The 19,278-nt window shown below is 36.9% G+C and overlaps 1 long non-coding RNA gene across 1 annotated transcript; it reads left to right on the top strand.

Moving 5' to 3' along the window:
* The first annotated feature begins 2,458 nt into the window (after nt 1-2,458).
* Nucleotides 2,459-19,265, top strand: LOC110589639. Its single transcript, XR_002480905.1, has 3 exons — nt 2,459-2,511; nt 5,003-5,088; nt 19,213-19,265. It is a non-coding gene; the product is annotated as an uncharacterized LOC110589639 (long non-coding RNA).
* The last annotated feature ends 13 nt before the right edge of the window (nt 19,266-19,278 follow it).

The following is a 19,278-nucleotide window of genomic DNA, read 5'->3' on the forward strand; positions in this document are numbered from 1 at the left end:
TATTTCAAATATTATATATGTATATATAGGTTTGTTATAACTTTATTATGATATGGTGTTACCTATGATTCAGAGGTGTGAATCCCTAGAGTGAAATGTAATTCCCACTTATATATTATTTTTAGGAGAAAATTTCACTGTCTTGAAGTGATCTGCTTCATGATTCAATGACCATGAATTATATCTTGAAAAGGAGAAAGAGGTTTGTAATCAAGATGGAAACTTTGTGACTATCACCACCATCATCACTTCTACCATTTATTTACACAGTGGGTGCAATGGGGTTGATTATTCTCTACAGTCTATCAACTGTTAAGTTATGTATTGCATAATTCTGTGAAGTTCAGAGATTAAATGCTCTCAGCTAGTAAATAGTAGATTCAGGTGTTCAGAAGAATCAACTATTTAAAGCATTAAATTAGGTGCCCTATCCCCACTAACTATCTTTCTCAAGTACAAAATATCCTCTTAAGCTATGATTCCACTTTCTCTCCTTTGTATTTTTTCTTTCTCTCTCTTCTAACGTCTTCTTTTCTTCCTTTCCATTTCACTCCCTTTTCCTGTGCTAACTTAATGTTCAAAATCCAAAAAGAGGGCAAGAAAGTGGGTAGAGGTTGTGTGAAATAGATGGAGAAAGAAAAGAGGGAAGAGAGAAGTTTGTGGCTGAATAATACCTTATTTACTTAAAAAAACAAAACAAAACACCCTGGGGTGCCTGGGTGGCTCAGTTGTTAAGCATTTGCCTTTGGCTCATCAGGCTCCCTGCTCAGTGGGAAGCCTGCTTCTCCTTCTCCTACTCCCCCTGCTTGTGTTCCCTCTCTCACTATGTCTCTCTCTGTCAAATAAATAAATAAAATCTTAAAAAAAAAATTTTAAAAAACCACCCCCACACACTCCAATTCTTCCACATCATATATGCAGGTTTGTAATGTTTTTAGGTGAACATATATGTATAAGTAAAAATGAAGTTATGATGCAAATACTGTGGAGGAGAGGAGTGCAATTTCTTAATCTGAAAAACAAAAAACAAAAATTGCATCAAAACACAAACCAAACAACTCTGTGCACATTCTCAACCATCATCTTTTTTTGCAATTAAAAAAAAAAAAACAAAAAAAGCTCTTATCCTCTCTTTACTCTGTGATGTGTGTGTGTGTGTGTGTGTGTGTGTGACTTGCATGCAAAGGAAGACCAGAGACAGGGGGATGATGTTTAATGCAAAATAAAATCCATTTTGTAAACATGTTTTTTATTTTATAATAGCCTCCCTTTTGGTATTTACAGAAGATTTCTCCTTGTGTATTTTTTATACAGGCATAAGAGTACAAGACATAGGAGTACATCTAATGTGGATTATTGCTCATTTGCCTTTTCCAGGAGGCATCGTGTAGACCAATAGACACAGTGATGAGAAAGCTCCCTAAGGACAGTGAGGATTTCTTAGTGTTCTTTTATTAAAGGATGCAGAAAATCTTGTGTCTGGCTACAGATTGATATTTTCAAAAGCATACTCTTAAGACAATAAAAAATATTTATGATAAGCATTAATTTTTTTCAATTATAAACACCATATATACTACATAAGACAATAAGAAACACAAAAAAACTGAAGACAACAATTCGATTTAGTTCCATTTTTAATAATTTGATGTATCCCTCCCCCCCCCCCCCGTCGGTTTTTTTAACACACTTTTTGCCATATATATACACATATGAAAGTATATAATATGTAAAATACATAAAAAGTGAGATTAATAAGTTGGCTTCCAGAAATGCTCTACAAGAGTGAAGGGGAGCCATACTGGCCTTTGGGAGAAACCCATAGTACTAAATGACCTCTTTGTCCAGCCCAGTTCTGTGATGTTGCGGAAGGATTCCTTTGATGGGGATGAAAACCTCCCTTGTGGTAACGACAGTTTTCTGATCAATTATTAAACATGTACACGTCTGGAGTTCAGTAGGTCTTCCTGAGGGACTTGGGACAGCTTCCTTCACTGATGTGGGTTGCAATGGCTTCTAAAACCTGGGAGTCAAAAGCAACGGGGCGGGGGGGGGGGTGGTGGTGGGGGACGCCATTTGCAAAGCCGGAAATGATTAAAATCACAGGGTTGAGACCATTTCCAGTCAGTAAGGGCTTGCCAAGACCACAGTTCCTGCTTCTGGTGTCTACTCTGCATAGAGTAGAGGTTTGTCTACCATAACATTGGCAGTAAGATCTCTCCAGCTGCTGGAGAGCACAGGGCAAGAGTGAGTCACTGGCGTGGCAGGGATCGGGGAAGCGCGCTAATTTGAGAGGTCAGCGGCGAGTCCAGCTCAATGGCCTAGTCTCGCTAGGCTGAGGCGCGGACCCTGCCGGCCTCCGTCCTCTTCCGCTCGCCTCAGGTACAGCCCGGCGGATCCCTCCGCCGCAGCGTGCGCTCCCGGTAGCGCCGCGATCGGCTTTTCGGCAATACCCGGATGGAAGCGTAATGGCCGCCATCAGGGACTCGCAAGCAATGGGGACCACGACAGGTATTCCCTATGAGCGGGGCCACCCAGACTTGTTAGGATGCCGGGACTTCTAGATGGCCAGCCAGGGGGCAAAATGCGAGTTTGTGGGGGTGTCGGGATCCCCTGAACCGGCTCAGGGATCCGCCTCTTGTGATAGGAAGCGCCTGCTAAATAGTCCCGGCTATTCAGCGCTTCCGCCTAACTTGCCGCAAAGTTTTTCTAGAGAAGTCGGCTCTTTTACTCGGCGCTCCTGCAGGCTGCCAACGCTAACCTCCCGCTTCTTAGCTGGGTTTGCACTACGTTCGGGCTTTTTGAACTCAACATTCTCCCACAGCCTAGGAGCTGGAGCGGGAGCGCGGAGACAGTGTGCCTCCGCGCGCCCGAGGGGAGCCGAACCCCGGAGGAAGGGGCGGATCGGGCGCGGTGTTTGGGACGGAGCGGGGCGCGCGGCGCTCGAAGCACCCACTCGGCGCATTCCGGGGCTGGTGGAGACAGCATGGGTACTGCTGCGACCGCACCCCTCGAGCTGTAGATTCGCAGGCCCACGGCAGTCCGACTCGACGGCGTCCCCATTGTGGGTCCAGTCTCTGGTCATTGGAGGTCTTTTTTTGCAGATACGCTCAGCTCTCTGGCGCGCGCTCCCTCCTCCACAGAGTTGGCCAAAGGCGCCCTTCTTACAGACCCCAACCACACCCAGTGGCAGATGGATTTCTTTGTAACTGGCTTTCTCACTTGTAGGGTCCATTTTGAGTCTGTTCTTAACATGGTGTCCTCATTGTCAAGTAGACAGTCTCTTCCTAGATGGATATGGTAATGGAAAATATATAGGGTGAATGTATATAAGGTAAAATGTTGTAACTTTTAAGTAGACCAACGAAACAGATATGGTAGCTTTAAGGTTCAGAATAGAAAAGTTTAGGTTCAGTTTTCTTTTTAGGCTTAAATTTGGGGGCGTTTAGTATTGGTGAGCTATTTTAGCCAAAACATTCGTAGAGTGTGTTTGGATATCAAAAGTCTGTAAACACCAGAAAAATAAAATAAGTCAATATTTAAGGAATTCGTAAGAATGCTGAACTTTGTGTGGTTGTAGCAACTGTGAAACAAGACACCAAACTGTACATCAGGGTAGGAATTTCATTAACTTGAGTGACTTTGTGTTAGGCCTAGTTTACTGTTTTTTGGGTTTTTTTATGCAGCCAGGGATCTGATTTGAGTGTACCTTAAAGTTAGTATTCTCAGGTTGAACAGATAGAAACCATTTAAATTGAGGGAGTGAAATACCCTGACATCTTTCAGAGTTTTAACTGCAAATCCATAGAAATGGATTTATTATCTTTTAACAAAACTATGTGTTTCTGATATTCATAAAGACATTGCATTGTGTTAACATTTTTCAGGGCGTTAGCATTTCCTGAGGATGGTAAGCATAGTAGACCACGTTCATTTTTCTTAAAATTCTTATAAGTAAGATGAGCCTTAGGTTTGTTAGAAAATTGTTAACAAAAGGGGAGGGAGGGATATAATGCAGGTATCTGACTTGTTTTGCACATCCAAATTACTCATTGTTGCAGTGAAAATAAGGATAGCTATCAATTCAAAACGTTATATCTGGTTTTATGGAAGGGTAAAAGGATAACAACCACAATGAATACCTACTATGTGCATTGATAATGTATGAGCTTTTAAATGGTTGAGTATTTTTTTTTTATCATCACATTTTAAATCCTATCCTATTCTTTCTTACTAGTATATGTGGTCCCAAGTTTTTGTATCTTGAAGCATTCCAGAGGTTATGTTTTAGCATAAATACACAATTTGACTTTAGAATATGTTTTAAACACGTCCTTTAATGTACTTTTATTGTTTATTTTTCTGTCTGCAATTGTTCTTATGGAAGCGTTGTTTGCTTTAGATCACTTAATACAACTTTTTTTTTTTTTTTGATGGTAAAAGACTTGAGTCTTGTTCAGTTTCATTCAGGGACTCTACTAAAAGTTTTGTGATAAAGCACTATAAGCAGAAGAAAAGAATTGTGATGAAGTTGAAATTTTTATTAATTATCTGATTTCAGGTGTGTGTAGGCTATGAGTGTTTTAGTTCTGTATGGGGGTATTGGCTTCACACGGTGAGCAATTTTCATGGGATGTTAGCACAAGTGAGTATAAAGAGGTAGTATTGTGGTGGTAGGATATCTGGCTTAGAATCAGATCTAGATTGTTCTGGGTTTGTGATTTTGGCAAGATTCATTTTCCTGATCTTGAAATAAACAAAGAAAGTGAATTAGATTGAGCTTAAGCTCCCTTCGAAGCTTTGAGTTTTGTGATTTTTATAAATTTATGACATGTTATCATGGAGTAACAATGAAGGGTTATTCGCCAAAATTGCAGAGAGGTTTTTTTTTTTTTCCCTCTTAAACACATAAGTTGAATATGAAGCATAATTGAATCAAGAGTATAAAAACATTTTACTAACAGGTTTTGGTCAGTTTTAAAATCTTGGTCTTCATTTCCAGATATCGTCTCTTCTTTTGATCACTGTTCCTGATTGTGGCTTTGTCCAAGCATTAAATTGCGTGCCTTTTGTTCCTTGAAGAAGGAGGTATGGTAAAGATTGAAGTATTACAGCATGTAGTCTATTAAGCAGTAAGTTAATACGTTTTGATATTGGACAAAATAAAGTAACCTAGTTCTGTATACATAAGTTTTCATAAATTATAGTTTTATTTTTGGCCTAAATACTTATAGGTTTTCTTTTAATGTAAGCAAAAAAGATCATTTTGATTTCATAGTTGATTATTTAATACTTCATTAGCTATCTAAAGATAATTTTAACTATATTCTTCTAAACATAAAGACAGCATTAAGGGCTTCTGGGTAATGAACGATGGAGTTATATATGGTTGGAAGATGTTTTGAAGTTGTATAAATGACCAGAAGAGTGTTTCTGTTTTGCTCTAATAAGTGCAAAGTAATGCACCTAAAGAAAAACTGAAATATATTTATATCATGATTAATGGCATCAACATTATGAGTCAGAAAAGGTACTTGAGAATCACTGTGGAGTTATGACTGGTTTCCTGAAGACAATCTTCTGAATATCTTGGTGTGAACAAAATGAAGGAAAAAAAAAATCTGCCATCAAATCCATGGTATTATAAGGGGAGCTTTGCAAACTCAGTGGAAAATATTGTACCCTTGTACAAAAACATGGTTTATCTACCCTTGAAACATGAGTGTCTCTTACTGTTTGTTTTGAATAGGTACTGGGATACCACAGTATCATTTAATTCCTCTCACCAAATACAATAAGTATACCCATAAATATAACCCTAAATTAGAAATAAGGTTGTTTACATAACTACTAAAATGGCTGAAGTAGACTGTATGAACTTAAATTATTACTTCAGTAATCATAACCATGTTTTGCCATGAGTTTTACTAGTAGATGGCTTTGTTTTCAGGGCCATTTTTCACAAAGGCAGAAATGTTTTATTTTATTAGAAGTTAATGTCTAACAACTACAGTGAGTAGGGAGCAACAAAGCTTAGATACTTGGTAATTACTTATGTTCATTTATATGTCTTATTGTTTCCTACATAGCATTTGTTTGCCCTCTTACTGAATTAGGTTCACAGGGGTACTGTGTTATTCCTGAATAAAGTAAATGCTGAGTGCTAAGAATTTTCTTTACTGTGTTTGATCCAAAATTCTCAGAAAAAGTAATATGATGAAGAATGAAAACTTCAAATGTAATGAAGTGAACAAGAGGCTGCTATATGATGACTGACCAAAATGATTTGGATTATTCCATCTTGAAAAATTGTGAGCAAAGTCTGACTAAATTTTAAAATCATGATTGGTATGACTGCATGAGAGAGATATCAGAATATCAGAATGAAGTTGCATGACTTGAAGCTTATGATAAGTAGGTCTCACATGGGTCTCATTTCAAGAAATGGTAATAGCTGAAAAATATTGGCTTCATGGAGGGTCAAATAATTTCACAATGTGGTAAAATCATCACTAATTCCTAATTAAAATTGGGTTGTTAAAGGTTATAGCTGGTAGGAAAAAAAATGTGTTTGTTGACCTTGAACAATGCAGGGGTTAGGGAAACTGACCCACCACACAATTGAAAATCTGCATGTATTCTTTTGATTCCCCTAAAATTTAACTACTATAAGCCTTCTGTTGACTGGAAGCCTTACTGATAGCATGAATAGTTGATTAACATATATTCTGTGTTATATGTATTAGATACTATATTCTTAATAACAGATGATAATGAAGTAGGCAAGAGAAGAGAAAATGTTATTAAAATCATAAGGAAGAGAAAAATACATTTACAGTACTGTACTGTGTCAAAAAAAAATCCAGGTATAAGTGGACCTCCATGGTTCAAAGCTGTTTTGTTCAAGGGTCAGCTGTATATTAATTTGTCAACTCAGTATCTCTTCGTTTGGGGAGCCATCTCTCCCCTATTATGAGTGGTTAGTGGCCAGTCCTACAGTCTTATAACCCAAGCCTAGTCATCCTTATTGCAACAGAGATTGCCTGTTAATCAAGCAGAATCTTGTTAATCAAGAACCCTTCTTTGAAATTGATGTATGAATGCTGGAGAAAGATGCTCCCTTTTCTCTAAAGTGATTAATCTGGTAGGGTGTTAGTGACATTCTTTCCCACAAGTATGAGAACCCCATCTGTAGTAGGAGAAAGTGAGGCCATATGGAAATGGGAGATGGGGGGAGATAGCATGCCAGTTTCAGTTCTAGGGACCATGGTAAGAGGTATCTACGCTTTTCTTTTGATCCTGTCAGTTACCCTGGTGTCCTTCCCAGTCCCATGTCCCAAAATTTTGTATATAAATTAGTTTGAATTGGATTGCAGCAGAAAATGATCTGAGGGGGGCGCCTGGGTGGCTCAGTTGTTAAGCATCTGCCTTCTGCTCAAGTCATGATCCCAGGGTCCTGGGATCGAGCCTCACATTGGGCTCTCTACTCAGCGGGAAGCCTGCTTCTCCCTCTCCCACTCCCCCTGCTTGTGTTCCCTCTCTCACTGTGTCTCTCTCTGTCAAATAAATAAATAAAATCTTTAAAAAAAAAAAATGATCTGATGGATATTTGGCCTTTATGAATTTAAGATCTATAGCTTCAAGTTGATCACATCCATCTACAATTTGCCCTTCCACCTTATGAAAGATGCTCATTGTTCATCATGTATACATTCAGTCCTTCATTCAACCTACAAACATGTGTTGAGTGTCTACTATGTACAAGTATGTGCAACTCTCTGGATAGTCAAGGATTTTACCTTCTAGCTGAGTGCATGATGGACTTCCTTTAATGTAGCACGTTTTTATATATTTAGGTTATACTGATCAATAAGAATGTGTTGAGAATAATCAGTGCTGTGCTCAGCATTTTAGCGATAGGAAAGAATAAAAGGAATTCTTTGCCTTCAAAGTTCTTATAGTTTAGTTAAGGAACCCAGATTAACATATATGAAACAGTACAAACAGCAGAGAAATGAATGTGTGATTGTATGGTATAGATTTTAAGTCTGAATTCTGATAGAAAGGAAATTAGTGAGGGCTGGCAGGTTTCTTGAAGGAGGTATCACTGCAAATGTGTTTTAACTTAGGAGTTGAGTTTTGTTAGGCAGAGAATAATTGAGGAAAGGATGGAGTTGAAAATGGCTAAGGGCTGATCCAAGATGGGGAGGAGGTTGGTTTGACTGTAACAATGTGTATTTTGGGGGAATGAGAGATAGTGAGATGAGAGGTAGTGAGATACGAGGTTGAATATTTTAGGTAAACCCATGTATGAGGCATTTGGAAAGCCAAACACATTTTATTTTCTGCTAAGGTGGGGATTTCTTTGAATAAAATGTTTGTATTTCTTTTAGTGTGATGTCACTTGGTGATGCTAAGATACAAAATAAGTGTAATCAAGTGATGGAAATTTATTTGTGGAAAAGACCTTGTTATATTCCTCTGCTTTGAAAATTTTTAAAAAACAGTCATTAATCTGCAATGCTGTTGTGTTTTATACATGTTATGTAGGTATATATAAAATTAGTTTCTTTCTTTTTATTTCCCCCTTTTTTGAGAGATCTCATAGTAATACTGTCAAAACCATACCCTTCCTCTAGAGATACAGCCAGTTCAAAACTAATGTTGCAGTAGATATAAAAACATTCTGAGAGAGATAAGGAATGAAATTAATGTTTGATTACTCATATAGTATTTGTTTTGAGCTCCAGATACTAGGAATGATGTATAGGTTAATTCTTTCATTAAATGCTGTTGTTTACTTAACCTTCTTTCTTCAATAACCAGTTAGCTGATCCTCAACTCAAGAGAGTATATAGGAACATTCCTATATTCCAGGGTTGGCAAACTCTTGCTGTAAATGGCCAGATAGTAAATATTTTAGGCTTTGTGGGCAATATGGTTTCTTTGCACCCCCATCAGCTGCTGTTGCAACATGATAGCAGCCATAGACAATATGGAAATCAATGAATGTGGCCATGTTCTAATGAAACTTAATTTATAAAAAAAAAAAAGGCAGCAGGCAACATTTGGCCCACAGGCTGTTGGCTGTGGACCACCTATCATAGACTTAATGAGGCATTTCATTCCACAGTTTCTCATACTCATATCTTCCCATTATCCTCTTCTCTGGTAACTAAAGATGAATTATCTTTATTATTTTCTAAGTTCACCTCTTCCACTTGTTCACTAGATTCCACCTCTTCTCACCCAGTGAAGGACATTGCTACTGCATCTCTGTTTTTTTTCTCCCTCATCATCAGTTTTTCCATTTTTGTTGGATGATTTTCATAAGCATGCAATCATACTGTAATTTCTCCCAGTTTTAAAAAACAAAACAAAATAACTCTACTTCAGTTCTTCTTTTGGTCTTTTATACTGAAACTCCTTAAAAGAGTTGTCTGTACTCCATCTCCACTTCTCTTCTTCCCATTTCCTCTTAAATCCATGCTAGTCAGCCCTTTTATGGGGCTAATCAAAGTCACCACGGTCTTGACATTTAGTCCAGTGGTCATTTCTCAGTCCTAGTCTTGCTTGACAGATTGATCAATCCCTGATCCTGGAAACTCTTTCTTTACTTTGCTTTCAGGACACCACTCTCCTAACTTACCTCACTGGTCATTCCTTTCATGCTTACTAGCTGGCTTTTCCTCCTCTTTTTTACTCTAAATGTTGTAGTATCTCGAGGCTTAGGCCTTGGACTTCTCTTTCTTTGTGTACTTACTCCTTGGTGATTTCGTTCAGTTCTGTATACATAGATATATATACACACACCAGTGACTCCCAGACTTTTACCCCTAGATCTCTGTATTCTGTATTCAGCTACACATCCGCATTTCCACTTGGCTATCAACTAGATATCTCAAATTCTGTATGGCTAAAACTGAACTCTTGGTATACTTTCTATACTTAACTGTAATCTTTCTATATTAATAAATAGCAACTCATTTCTTCCAGTTGCTGAGGTTAGGGCTTTCAGAGTTAATCCTTGACATACTCTTTCTCTTCACAGACCAAACGTAGTCTGTCAGCATATCCTTTGGCTCTCTTGTCACCACATGTCCACGGTCTAACCATGCCTCATTGTCTCCACCAATGTCTCCCTCCTGGCAGTTGTAGTATACTTACCTCCAAACTGGTCTTCTGGCTCTCACTCTTACCTCCTTCCCAGATATTCTATTCTTAACATTGCCCCCAAAGTGATCTCTAAAAGATCATTCAGCTTATGTTATTTCTCTACCCCAAATGCTCCTGTAGCTTCCCATCTCATTTATAGTAAAACCAAAGTCCTTTTGGTGTCCCTCAGGCCTTGTTTAGTTCCTTTACTTCTTTGACTTCATCTCCTACTGCTTTCCCTCTGGTGTTTTCTGTTTCAGTCATACTGACGTTCTTCTTTCTAGTCTCTGAACATGTTAGGCACACTCTACACTAGGTGTTAGCACTTACTCTTTCTTTTCTTGGAACGCTTTCTGCCTCCACTTCTTAGGATCTTGGCTCAAATAAGACTTTTTCAAATGAGGGCTACCTGACTTCACGTTTAAAATTGCAACTCTCTAGTTCTGCCTGTTTTTCTCTGCAGCACTTGTGATGTTTGAATATATTAAATAATTTACTTACTTTCTTTATCATCTAAATAACTAGCAGAGTGTTATGTCCATGAGGGAGGGATTTTTGTCTGTTTTATTCACTGCTGTATTCTCAGTGTTTAGAACAAAGACTGGCACAGATTTGGTGCTAGCTACATGCCCAGAACTATGCCAGATGCTGGTGATATAGCAAAAAACATGACAGATGTGTTCTTATGCTTATGCACCTTTTATTACAGTGGTAGAGACAGATAGAAAATAAATTGGCAAATATATAAAATATTGCTGAAGTGTTACAAAAAAGAAATATAAGGGGTTTAGATAGAGAATAATTTTTTGTTTGAGAAGTGATGCTTTATAGGTTGGGGAAGGCCTTTCTGAGGTGATGATATTTTTTTTTTAAGATTTTATTTATTTGACAGACACAGTGAGAGAGGGAGAAGCAGGCTTCCCGCTGAGCAGGGAGCCCGATGCGGGCTCGATCCCAGGACCCTGGGATCATGACCTGAGCCGAAGGCAGACGCTTAACGACTGAGCCACCCAGGCACCCCTGAGGTGATGATATTTGAGCTGAGACCTAAAAGATGAGAAAGATCTAGCCATTTGAAGAATAGGAGAAGGAATAATTCAAGCAGGGAACAGCAGGTGCAAAGGCCTGAGATAGGAAAGGAGTATTTGAGGAACTGAGAGACTATCTATGGTAGCTTGCTGGAGTATATTTACAGATGAGAGTGGTGTGAGGTGAAGTTTAAGAAAGAGGTACAGTACCAGATGTCACTGCTCCTTGTAAGCCTTGGCAGAGATTAAGTTTATTTTAAGTGCTTTGGGAAGCCACTGCAGATTTTAAACAGGGAGCATTGTGATCTATTTTATATTAAGATCATGTTTGCTCCTGTGTGGAGAATGGATTCAGAGGAAGGTGGTGGGCAAGAGAGAAGCGTGAATGCCAGTTAGAAGGTTATTTTAATCCAAGTTATAGATGACAGTGGACTGAGATGATGACAGTAGAGATGGAGAGAAGAATTCAAGGTGTATTTTGGAGATAGAATTGACAGGTCTTGCTTATGGATTAGCGTGGGAGTAGGGGAAAGAGGATACAGGATGATTCGTTGATTTCTGGGAGGAGTAACTGGGTGGATTGTGATGCTCTAAGGTGGGAAGCCTGGGAAATAGAATTTGCTTCTGTCATAAAGACAAGTGCTTTACAGAGCCAGAGAAAAATTGAATAGTTTATATTATTTTGGGAAGCTGAGGGTAAATGGGTTACATGTTGATGCATGTTGTCCCAATCAAGTAGCCATAAATCTTTTGATTCCCCCCCAGCATGTGTTCCAAAGTCTTAAGTAAAATCTACATCACTGCCACAGCAAAATGACAAAAGAAGAAAAGCACAAGAGATGAAATACTCTTTCTCCTTCCCATACTAAATTTAGTGGTTTCTATTTCACTTTGGGTAGAATAATTCTGATTTTTCTCCCAATTTCCACATATTGAAAATGTGATTTCTGACCATGTGATAGAGAGAGTGTTTTAAATCAAATTCCATTGCAGCAAAAAAGTTTACATGATCTGTAGCATTTGCTATAAAATAACTTAATCTAAAATCACAGGAGGTCAGGTATTTGGGTTGCAAATAAAAGAATAAATGAGTCAAGAGTGTGTTAGGACCCTGTGTACCAATTGTCTTGGTTTTTGTGTGGGATAAGTGAAAAATATAAAATAGAACTTGTTTTTAAGAAGATTATGAATAACCTTGGGAGGTAAAACTTAAAAATGAAATGATGTAACTATAAAGAAGTATAATGGAGTGGTGAGCAATGGCTGTACTTTAAATGGATATTCAGAGAGGGAGAGATTAGTGTGTATTGCAGGTTTCATGTCTCTATAGGAGATAGAATTAGAAAGGAAGTTTGACCAGTATTGAGAAGATAGAAGGGGATGACAAGCCTGGTGAAAGGAAATAGGATGAACAAATAAATAAAGGTCTATGTGTAGGGGAGCGGAAAGCATCTTAGATATTTGGCACTGTACATTATATATATAGTCATCGTGTCAGTAATAAGAAAGAAGATTAACCTGAACCAGGAACTGGTTCTATATTTTAATTTCTGATTTTGGACTCCTTCATAATTGTATACCAACCAGTGTCACCAACCTACCGGGGTGGTACATGGCTCACATGTATACTAGCATTTTGAATCTTTCTATATCTCTACTTAATTAGATTAGCATATTTAACTCTTCATTTCTCTTCTCTGCGTTTAAGTTGATTAGGCCATGATTTGGAGGGAGCTGCCTTTTATTATATAAATTCTACAAAATTTATTCTTTCACTTATTTAAAATACGATAGGTATTAGCCCTACAGGTAAACTTTTTAAAAACGTAAAGCAGCTACAAAAAGAGTAAGCCCAGAATGTGTGTTTCAAGTCATGAAAAGATTATTATTTTGAAGGCACTATAAGGTTCTGCTTTTAAAATAAGTTCTAGGGTTTTTTTGTAATTTTCTTCTAGATCCCTTTTAGGCACAATCTTAGGTTTTTTTCAGTACGTTCTTCTTGCGGCATGCTTCTTTTGTTTTCTTTCTAGTTATATATTCATATGACTTTTGAATTCAGTTATCTCTAGAAAAAAATTTGATGACTCCAGGAATGAAATTGTTATACAAAATAATTACTAATTAGTCTTTCTATTTGTGTGATGTGACAAGTTAGGTTACAGAGCTACATGCTGAGTTACAAATGAGGGGAAGCTAAAATCAGAGTTTTTTTAGTTCTTTAATGCTTAAGCAACTAAAATAAAGAACATATAGATTCTTTTTATATCATTTCAGTAAAGATAAAAACTGTAGAATGTCTTTGCTTTTTAATCTGTTGTAGAAAGCAAACAAGACCCTAGGAATGGTGCTTTTTGATTTACTCTACTCAGGTGTTTCTTATCCTTGGCATTTTACTTTGGGAATCATCCTTTTAAAACTTCTCTGTGCGATTCCTAACCGATGCTAACGTTGCCAGTTCTCTGGTTCCTCACTTTTTATTTGGATTGTCAGTCCTCTAATTTTCTGACCTCTATTTTTACTGTTTCCAGTATATCTTGCTTTCTAGTACCATTCTAATAATATTTCTACAATACTGCTTTTATAACTTCTCTCTGCTCATGAATTCACCATGGCTCCTGGTTACCTTTCATTTCAAGTTCAAATCTGTCCTCTGTAGTCTGTTCTCACTTAACCTCACTATTATATATTTTCTCTGTGATCTAGATCCCACAGTGCCATGGGAGAAAAACGCTTTTCTTCCATTGTTACTCTGTTTTTCTGGTCTAGATAGCTTTTGCTCCTTTTTTGCAAGTTTAAGTCTACTGCTCTTTAAAGGATCATCACAAAACCTACCTTTTTGTGAATTAAATGCAGTCAGCATTGATCTATCAACTTAATGTCTTAACAGTCTGGTTACAAGTAATAAAACTAGCTTAAAGTAGTTTAAGTCAGCGTAAGCTGAAAAGGAGGAATTATTTTAAGGATACAAGATTTCCTAGAATTTAAGGGAAGGAATAGACGCAAGCCTCAGTAAAGACTTGTGGTAGTAACATTGTCCTCTTGGTTTCACTCAGAGTACTTAGGAGAGTTGATGATTCTCTCCCTGCTGTTTGCGTACGTTTGTCTTTTGCTCTGCCGTGCTGTCATTCCCTAAGAAAATTAACTTGTTGTCAGTAGTTCGGGAGGTATCTTTCTATAGATTTGTCTATGCTTCTACAAACATAGCCCTATAGTATCTTTGCTCCTGACATGAAAATGAGGATTCTTCCCCTAATATAAAAATGTTTTACACACTTTCATCTGTAACTTCTTTTGGAAAAAAAAAGTTCAGAATGAAATCTAAGTCAATTTAATACATAAACCTTTTTGTTTATATAATTTACTTAATCATTTCCAACTCATGGACGTTTAAGTGATACTGTTACATATGTTGTGCTTTTATTTCTGTAGGATAGATTGTTAAAAGTGAGGTTTATTTATAGGAGTGTACTTAGACGATGTGAAGGAAATTGGTTATTTTCAAGGAAAATATAAATTGCAAAAAATAACTCAAGCAGTAGAAACCCCTAAGAGCCCAGAAACCATAGAAGAGCTTTTAAAGGTTTGTAAGGGCTAAAATCCAAAGAGGTATCAAGCCTGTATGGTATTTTTGGTACAGTTACGTAATTTTAAGAAGTGGGCAATTCTCGTGTTTAGTGAACTATTCCAGAGGAGATGAAATGGTGGAAATTACTCCAATTCATTTTATGTATTCTCCATAATGCCAGTATTAAAACTATTAAAGATAGCATCAAAAAATAAAATTCTGAGTAAAATTTTGTCAGATGAATAAATTCTTTATTAAAGAATAACATGCTTAACTGATGTAAAAATAGTTCAGCATTATTCTTGCTGTCCGTTTCTTTGTATGGTATAAAGGTTTCCCCCACTAATGTGAAAATAGAGCATTCTTATGAAACCTTTTGTAAGTTGAAATGGTATAAAGCAAAGAAGCCGTTACCACTAATTCATGTGGAAATTTTTTGAGTGTTCTCAGACCCCCAAAATAACCTTAGTCTTAGGTTTTTCTGATATCTTAGGGGGCACATCTTGTTGGTGGAGGCATAAAAAAATTGAGATAAAGCACAGATGCCCAGATACAGTTCGAAGCTATGGCCTCTTGATGCTGACATACTGAATTGTAGTTGCTGGGGAAGGAGCTTGGCTGTACCATTCTCACTGCTTGGGCTCCATGCTGCCTCTGTAACAGATCGCTGCAAAACAAAGGTTGAACACTGATTTAGTTCTTTACTTTTTTTGTAAAAACAGAAACCCTCTTTGGATTTCTTTTGGTTAGCAAAAACAACTAATGTAGGTTTGTAAGTGAAGTGGTATAATGAGAACTTTTGAAAAGCAAACTTCCGGGGCGCCTGGGTGGCTCAGTTGGTTAGGCGACTGCCTTCGGCTCAGGTCATGATCCTGGAGTCCCGGGATTGAGTCCCGCATCGGGCTCGCTGCTCGGTGGGGAGTCTGCTTCTCCCTCTGACCCTCTTCCCTCTCATGCTCTCTGTCTCTCATTCTCTCTCTCTCAAATAAATAAATAAAATCTTTAAAAAAAAAAAAGAAAAGCAAACTTTCATAAAGCAGGGGATACCTGTATAGAAAAATAGTAGTCAAGTTTAGATCAGTGTTACAGTTTTTCTTATTTCTTTGTCTTTTTAAAAAAGTTTTAATTTTTTATTTAAAAGTTTTTTCTTTTAATGGTGTACTAAGATCAAGAAGCATATTAGTTGAATAGCATTTGTTTTCTATATAAAATACAGTTTTGTATTTGTATAACAACACTGTTATTCATAACTTTGGTAGTGCCAACTTCCTTTACTTACTTTTTAAGGTAACCTCATGACTCACTAATTAACTATTAAATAAGCAAAAAAATTACCTCTCAGTAGCATGAATTTATATACCATGAGTAACATAGCATAATTTTATTCTCTGAGTATAATGTTTGCCAGTAACTTTATGGCTGTTGTACAGTCTTTTCTGCATGGATATGATTGAGTACCTGTTACTGATGCGAGGAGTGTAATGTTGAATGGATACCTATTTTGTTTTGATTTCTACCTTTAGTGTCAACATTCTTCAACTTTGTGCTGGCATCAGTTTTACTATTTTAAGTTTGTTCAGAAAAAACTCAGTTGGTTTACCACAGAATTCACTTGCTTTGCTTGAGAATTTCAAATTTTCCTGGCTTCATGCCATTTTTTGATAAAGTTTCATAACAGTATGGTCTAGAGGCAAAGAGGTGATTTTCATTACATCCAAATGTCAGCTCTTTGCTTGTGCTGTGATAAGGAAGTCTGCCAGTGTGGAGGCTGTAGTGATCCAAGGACAACATTTTAAGAAGCACTGACCTAAGGATAACCAGGAATCACTATAAACATTTTTATATGTGTACTCTTGACTTTTTACTATGAGTTTGTATGGGCCCATGTGTTTGTTTGCTTATCCATCTATTCTCTATACACCTGTCAATTTTTGAACAGATTAACTCCTAATATGTCTACTATGTATTTTCTGGGTTTTTTTTTTCATTGAATACATCTTGGATATCTTCCTATTAATAAATGTAGTTTTACAGTATTGTTTTTAAAATTGAATAATACTCCATTGAATGAAAATACCATAATTTATTTATTGGTGGACATTTTGTTATTTTTGATTTTGTGATTTTTTATAGGCAGTGTTTCAGTGAACCTGATTATTACCTTTAGGATACATTTCTAGAAGTAAATCAGAAGTTACATACTTTCTTCCTGGTCATGTATAGATTTATATTTTATGTATTTTAAAATATATACTATATTATATATAATTATATATGTAATTATAATGTGATTTATGTTATATTAAATGTAAGTAAATATATATAGCAAACTGTTCCTTATAAAGATTATATCATTAGTATATCATAGTGCCTCTATTACTAGAAAATGAAATTTTAAAAATGAAGGCATACAAAATACAAGCCCACATTTTTATTGTTCGTTTCAACAGATAGAAACTTAACTCTGTAAAGTTGCTATAGTAGTTTCTAAATGCTTAACTCTCAGTTTCTGTACATACATTGTCATGGACTGGTGACGAATGTTTCATGGACCATTAGCAGACCATATTTTTAGTAGCACTATTTTAGCCTAGGAGCCAGTGTAGAAGGGGGAATAGGGGAGACTGGGGTGGGGTTTGTGTCTCATCCATATATGGTCATTTAATCCTCTTGCTTTTGGTATGGTACCCACTCTCAGCTGTGTCTGGTATCCCCGATTAAGAGAGTCTGTGTACCTTCTGCAGAGAATAAACCTGCAGGCATCTGCTATGGTGGGGAAATAGCAGTAACCTAGCGTATGGAGTGGGAAAGGGAATCTTAGCATCTAACCAGAGCTCAAGCAATTTTCTCCGAATTTCTCTTTGTTTTAGTTTTCTCCTCCCTTCTTCATAGTTACTTGGTACTGCCAGTTCCTAAGCCTTTCAAAGATTCAGAGTGTAAAATAGGTTAGTTCTTAGCTTTCCCCACTCTGTCTGGGATTAAGTTTTTTTGGGTCTGCAGGGTCATTTACTAATTAATCTGCTTTCCAGCATCTAGAAATTTGTTGCTATTGTCATGTCTCCTGTTTCCTATTGTTAATTTTTTTTTAAGGACCTCTTACAAATATATTTGTTGTGTTATAAGTGTTCTTCTTCTCCAGTCTTTTCTGCTTTTCTTAACTGTCTTAACAAAATATTTGCTTTTATTTCTATTTCATGGATTTTATTGTTGACAGATATTTCTCTATAACACATTATTTCCTTTTTAAGTTCTTTTTTTCTGATTGAAATTTGATTTTGCTAAAGTATTTACTTGAAACTTTATTCCAGAAAGAGTACATATGTAGTATAGTCTCTAAATCTTTGTACATCTAAAATTGTGTTTCTCCTTTACATATGAATTTTCCTGTGTATAGAATTAATTCTTGGATTAATCTGTTTTCCTCAGAACTCTGTGTCATTCCATTGTCTTCTAGCATTTAGAATTGTGAGTAAAATGCCTGATTAATATTGATTTCTGATTAAAGTTGGCATTGCTGATGAAAAATCAAATACCTTTTTAGGTAACTCTCCCTCTCTACCTATTTTTTTTTTTTTTTGTAGCATTTCATTTTTTTTTAAGGATTTCATTTATTTTTTTGAGACAGCGAGAGAGGGAACACAAGCAGGGGGAGTGGGAGAGGGAGAAGAGGCTTCCTGCTGAGCAGGGAGCCCGATGTGGGGCTCGATCCCAGGACCCTGGGATCATGACCTGAGCCGAAGGCCGACGCTTAACGACTGAACCACCCAGGCACCCCCGTAGCATTTCATTTTTATTTTTTAAACCCAAAAATTTGACTAGGATAAGTTGTAAACATTGAGTCTTATATTCTGTTCTCACTAGTAATCTTGCCTGGCATTTGAGGAGCCTTTGATTTTGAAAATTCAGGTCTTTAAAAAAAACCCAAAACTCAAATGTTATTTTTTTCTTGTTTTCAAAATCATTATTTCTCTCCCATCTACTTTGTTCTTTCATGGCAGTATGTTCTTAGTTTTTGTGGGGGTTTTTTTTGTATATTATCTCAGGTCTTACTGAAATTGCTAATTACTACTTGATTTATTTTTTCCCCCCTTTCTCCTTTTTCTGGTAGTAGTAACTTTTGTGTAGTTACTATTTTTCATTGCTGGTTGGGGGAATGGGGAGGGGTTTCTCCGAGTGTTCAGGTTATTTTCTCTTTGTTGAGCTGCTGCAGCTAGTGATGTTTCTGCCTACTTAACTTTTGATGGCCTTGGTAGTTGAGATGAATTCTTAAAGAATGAACCAAGATTTTTTTTCAGTTTTTTAGTTAAAAGGAGGGGGGAAGTTAATGTAACTTTTTCCTGACAACTTAGAGATAATTTACTTATGTGGATAAAGGACAGAACTATTAAACAGAAGATAGGCATGGATATAGGAAGATTTATCTTTGCTCAGAAATAATTTCCTCTTTATATTTTTTCCCAACAGCTGGTGCTAACAAGTCTCAACTCGGCCCCTGGACCCAGCTCAAAACTCTGGATTCATTCTCTTCCT

Source organism: Neomonachus schauinslandi, chromosome 6 (genome assembly GCF_002201575.2).
Source record: "Neomonachus schauinslandi chromosome 6, ASM220157v2, whole genome shotgun sequence".
In the NCBI taxonomy this organism is placed as follows: Eukaryota; Metazoa; Chordata; class Mammalia; order Carnivora; family Phocidae; genus Neomonachus; species Neomonachus schauinslandi.